Source organism: Cryptotermes secundus, unplaced genomic scaffold (assembly GCF_002891405.2).
Source record: "Cryptotermes secundus unplaced genomic scaffold, Csec_1.0 scaffold1054, whole genome shotgun sequence".
In the NCBI taxonomy this organism is placed as follows: Eukaryota; Metazoa; Arthropoda; class Insecta; order Blattodea; family Kalotermitidae; genus Cryptotermes; species Cryptotermes secundus.
In genome coordinates this window covers 769,822-775,874 of record NW_019719379.1, presented here as the reverse complement: position 1 = coordinate 775,874, position 6,053 = coordinate 769,822, and positions in this window count along the sequence as shown.

The following is a 6,053-nucleotide window of genomic DNA, read 5'->3' as shown; positions in this document are numbered from 1 at the left end:
TTGAACATGAAACAGTATGAGAAAACTGTCCTATCTGTAATTCTAAGATGGAGTACTTCATGCATTGTGGCCCATGCTTGTGGAAACATACTCCAGGTTCATGATCAGGTTTATTTTCTCTGTAGATGTAGTGATTTTTGTATATCTTCTGTAATGTCTGTATGTAGACAGCAGGAGTAGTAATAATCCCTACATGAGGTATTGCAGAATCCTGAGTAGAGTTATAAAAGAGGCTAAAAGGCAGCATTATTGTAGGCTTATGGCAACATTGAATAATCAGATAAAAGCAACCTGGAATATAATAAAACATGAAACAGGAAAATCACATCTGACTGAACAGATACCATCTCTCCTTATAAATTATGAAAAAATCGAGGACCCAGGAGAAATTGCAGATGCCTTCAATACTTTTTTCTAACAATTACAGAAAATCTAAACTTGCATCAGGAAGTGGGAGATAATGTCATTTCATTTTTAAGAGAGGCATTTCCTAGAAAATTCCCTGGTATTAAAACCATTCCAACCACTGAAACTGAAATAAAAAGTAAGAAAAAACTCTTCAGGTAATGATGGAATAACAAGTAAAATTTTCGAAGTTTGTGCAGCTCTAATCAGTAGCCCATTAACTCGCATCTGTAATCACTCACTATCCACAGGAATCTTTCCTGATCATCTTAAGATTTCAGTAGTAAGACCACTATAAAAAAGGGCCAATTTCACTGCTAACTACTTTCTCTGAAGTACTTGAAAAGTTATGTACAGTAGGTGAAGCCATTAGTTTTAGAGTAACAATATACTAGTCCCAGAATAGTATGGCTTTAGGAAAGGAAGTTCCATTGAGAATGAAGCCTCTAAGTTAACAGACTTTGTGTTTAAAATGTATTAATAAAAACATGCATGTTGGTGGAATATTCTGTGACTTGGCAAAGGCTTTTGACTGTGTAAATCATGAAATTTTATTAACTAAATTACATTCTTTTGGCATTCAAGGAACAATGTTAAGTTGGTTCAGATCCTACCTAGCAGATAGAAAACAAAAGATCGAAATAAAATCATAAAATTCAATCCGAAGTACCTACTCAAACTGGGGAATAGTAAAACATGAAGTTCCACAGGGGTCAACTTTGGGGCCTTTGCTTTTCATAATTTATATAAACGACCTCCCCCCTACATTAAGGACTTCATCAATACCTATAATATCTGCAGATGACACTAGTTTATAATTTCTGGTAAAAATTTAGATGATATCTGCATGTTATCAAGCAAGGTTCTTTTGCAAATGAGTAAATGGTTTTCTGCAAACAAGCTGTCCCTGAACCTAGAAAAAACAAATTAATAAAATTTATTACAAAAAACTCACAATATCCATTAAACATAGGATATAATGATAAATATATAGAAGAGGGAGTAAACACAAAACCATATTGATCAGTTGATTCCAAAGTTAAGTAGAGCATGTTATGCAGTTAGATTCATGTTACATATTAGTTACATTGACACACTCAAATCAGTCTATTTTTCATATTTTCACTCTTTAATGAAGTATGGAATAATTTTCTGGGGTAATTCATCTGACAGTAAAAATATATTTACATTGCAAAAGAAAATTGTTAGAATTATGATGGGTGTCAAATCCCATAATTCATGTAGAGATCTATTTGAGAGACTACAGATCTTAACTTTGCCTTGTGAATATATATATATTCATTAATAAACTTCATTACAAATAACGAAGAACATTTTCAGACAAATGCGGATGTACAAAGTGTTAACACAAGACACAAACCCTGTCTTCATAAACCAATTGCTAACCTCTCATGCTTTCAGAAAAGTGCACATTATGCTGGGATCAACATTTTTAATAACCTGCCATCTGATTTCAAAGGTCTTATGAATGAAAAGGCACGATTTAAAATAGCACTGAAACTATACTTAAATACACATTCACTCTACTCTGTTGATGAATACCTGTTGTCTAGAAAATAACTTATGTATCTTTAAATATCCTTGTGTGTAGTCACTGTGTATTCTTGGTTTCTTTTGTGTGAGAACTCCATTGGGTCTGTACATATGTTTTGTATTTATATGACATATTCCACATCCTACAGTCATTTTGACTAACTCTGGATCCATGGAATGCAATGTAATGTAATGCAGGTTTCATTATTAATATCAGCTGGAAAGGATAACATAATTTTATATTTTTATATTAAGTTCAAGAGCTGATCCTTCTCCCAAATAATCTGTTAATATTGACAGTGACTGAGTGAACAGATATGGTGATTATATAGCAAACTGGCTTACATTTTTTCTTCAGTACCTGAGCATGATGTACCAATATTTCCAAAGTGGTAGGATTTTTGTTTAGCATCCCTGGCTAAAATGCGTTTGTGGAGCGAATCTTTTCATTCATCAAAAGTAAGTGGAGTGACACAAGAAAGAGATGCTCAACAGATTTAATCAAGGCAGAACTCCAGGTGACAGTGAACTATGAAAGCAGGTCCTGTTAAGAATTTAATATATTTTCAAAGGGTGATGTTCAATTATTAAAAAGTGCTAAGAGTTCAGTGAAATACAATTAAGAGAGTCTGATCAGCCAGCCCTTGAAAGTTATAAATATGTATTTAATATTTGTGTGTTCTACAAATGTGTGCTAGGTAATATTTTGTACATTCTATAAATATTGTGACGTGGAAGGTGTAGTGGGAGGTGGGGGTCGCCTGAACTCTGTGATCTTGCTGTGGCCCATCGCCTTCGCAGTTGGCTGTGCTTTTGCCGTCATCGTTTTGTGTGATGTCGCCCTTGCGATAGCTGGTCACTGGGCTTTCGCTGGGCGGTCACCCTCGCCGTTGGATGTGCTCTCGCCATCATCGTGTGTAATGTCACTCTTGCCAACGCTGGTCACTGGGCTGTTGAGATCGTCGTTTGCTGAGCTATATCACCCCCGACGTTAGGTGTGCTGTGGCCATAGCCATTTGCTGCGATCTTCTCACGTACCCATCTTCTGATCCACTCGAAGCAGCCGTCAGTGGACCAGTCTCGGGAGTGTTTCGTTGCAATTGGTTGAAATGCAAATTTTTGCTGGCAATGGATTTTAATGATGGAGGTACTCCCAGTGGAAGGTGGGGGTCCCGTGAACTCTGTGATCTCGCTGGGCTATTGCCCTCGCCGTTGGCAGTGCTTTCGCCGTCGTCGTCATGTGTGATGTCGCCCTCGCGATCGCTGGTCACTGGGCTTTTGCTGGGCGGTCACCCTCGCCGTTGGATGTGCTCTCGCCATCGTCGTTGTGTGTGATGTCGCTCTCGCCGCTGGCTGTGCTCTCCAAATCGCTGGTAACAGGGCTGTTGAGATCGTCGTTTGCTGAGCTATCACCCTCGACGTTGGGTGTGCTGTGGCCGTCGCCATTTGCTGTGTTCTTCTCACGTACCCATCTTCTTCCCCACTGGAAGAAGCCGTCGGTGGACCAGTCTCTGGAGTGTTTCGTGCCGTCTCCCGTGTATTCTGGGTAACTCTTGTCATAAAAGTCATCGTCGACGTCCAAATCGTTTTTGACGCACAAGCATGTTCGGACCCAACCAAAGCAGCCGCTGCTTGTCGAGTCTCGGGACAGTTTTGTGCTCTCTCATAGTTGGTCATGAAGAGCGCCGCTGTAAACTACCGTTTCGGCGGGAGAACAAGCATGAATGCTCTCCGCCCCACGCTCCATATCCAAATCAGAAAGATGTATGATTACAGACATTTTCGTAGTTCCTTCACGTTATTTCGTAGTCAGTCTTCTCTTGCGATTGGTTGAAATGCAAATTAATGCTGGCAATGGATTTTAACGATAGAGGTACTCCCAGTGGAAGGTAGGGGTCGCGTGAACACCGTGAGCTCGCTGGGCTGTCGCCCTCGCCTTTGGCTGTGCTTTCGTCGTCGTCGTCGTGTGTGATGTCGCCCTCGCGATCGCTGGTCACTGGGCTTTCGCTGTCTTTCGCTGGGCGGCCACCCTCGCCGTTGGATGTGCTCTCTCCATCGTCGTTGTGTGTTATGTCGCCCTCGCCGCTGGCTTTGCTCTCGTCATCGCTGGTCACTGGGCTGTTGAGATCGTCGTTTGCTGAGGTATCGCCCTCGACGTTGGGTGTGCTGTGGCCGTCGCCATTTGCTGTGATCTTCTCACGTACCCATCTTCTGATCCACTCGAAGCAGCCGTCGGTGGACCAGTCTCAGTAGTGTTTCGTTCTCTCTCCCGCGTATTCTGGGAAACTCTTGTCATAAAAGTCATCGTCGACGTCCAAATCGGTTTTGACGCACAGGCATGTTCGGACCCAACCAAACCAGCCGCTGCTTGTCGAGTCTCGGGACAGTTTTATGCTCTCTAGTAGTTCGTCACGAAGAGAGCCGGTGTAAACTTCCGCTTCGGCTGGAAAACTAGCATGAATGCTCTCCGCCCCACGCTCCATATCCGAACCAGAAAGACGTATGTTTACAGATATTTTCATAGTTCCTTCACGTTATTTCGTAGTCACAGTCTTCTCTTGCGATTGGTTGAAATGCAAATTAATGCTGGAAATGGATTTTAACGATGGAGGTACTCCCAGTGGAAGGTAGGGGTCGCGTGAACTCTGTGATCTCGCTGTAGCCCGTCGTTGGGCTGTCGTCCTGGCCGTTCTGTGCTTTCGCCGGCGTCGTCGTGTGTGATGTCGCCCTCGCGATCGCTGGTGACTGGGCTTTCGCTGTCGTCTTTAGCTGGGCGGTCACCCTCGCCCTTGGCAGTGCTCTCGCCGTTGGATATGCTCTCGACATTGTCGTTGTGTGTGATGTCGCCCTCGCCGCTGGCTGTGCTCTCGCCATCGCTCATCACTGGGCTATTGAGATCGTCGTTTGCTGAGCTATCACCCTCGACGTTGGGTGTGCTATGGCCGTCACCACTTGCTGTGATCTTCTCACGTACCCATCTTCTGATCCACTCGAAGCAGCCGTCGGTGGACCAGTCTCAGTAGTGTTTCGTGCCGTCTCCCGTGTATTCTGGGAAACTCTTGTCATAAAAGTCATCGTCGACGTCCAAATCGTTTTTGACGCACAGGCATGTTCGGACCCAACCAAACCAGCCGCTGCTTGTCGAGTCTCGGGACAGTTTTGTGCTCTCTAGTAGTTCGTCACGAAGAGAGCCGCTGTAAACTTCCGCTTCGGCTGGAAAACTAGCATGAATGCTCTCCGCCCCACGCTCCATATCCGAACCAGAAAGACGTATGTTTACAGATATTTTCATAGTTCCTTCATGTTATTTCGTAGTCACAGTCTTCTCTTGCGATTGGTTGAAATGCAAATTAATGCTGGAAATGGATTTTAACGATAGAGGTACTCCCAGTGGAAGGTAGGGGTCGCGTGAACTCTGTGATCTCGCTGTAGCCCGTCGTTGGGCCGTCGCCCTGGCCGTTGTCTGTGCTTTCGCCGCCGTCGTTGTGTGTGATGTCGCCCTCGCGATCGCTGGTGACTGGGCTTTAGCTGGGCGGTCACCCTCACCCTTGGCAGTGCTCTCGCCGTTGGATATGCTCTCGACATTGTCGTTGTGTGTGATGTCGCCCTCGCCGCTGGCTGTGCTCTCGCCATCGCTCATCACCGGGCTATTGAGATCGTCGTTTGCTGAGCTATCACCCTCGACGTTGGGTGTGCTATGGCCGTCACCACTTGCTGTGATCTTCTCACGTACCCATCTTCTGATCCACTCGAAGCAGCCGTCGGTGGACCAGTCTCAGTAGTGTTTCGTGCCGTCTCCCGTGTATTCTGGGAAACTCTTGTCATAAAAGTCATCGTCGACGTCCAAATCGTTTTTGACGCACAGGCATGTTCGGACCCAACCAAACCAGCCGCTGCTTGTCGAGTCTCGGGACAGTTTTGTGCTCTCTAGTAGTTCGTCACGAAGAGAGCCGCTGTAAACTTCCGCTTCGGCTGGAAAACTAGCATGAATGCTCTCCGCCCCACGCTCCATATCCGAACCAGAAAGACGTATGTTTACAGATATTTTCATAGTTCCTTCACGTTATTTCGTAGTCACAGTCTTCTCTTGCGAT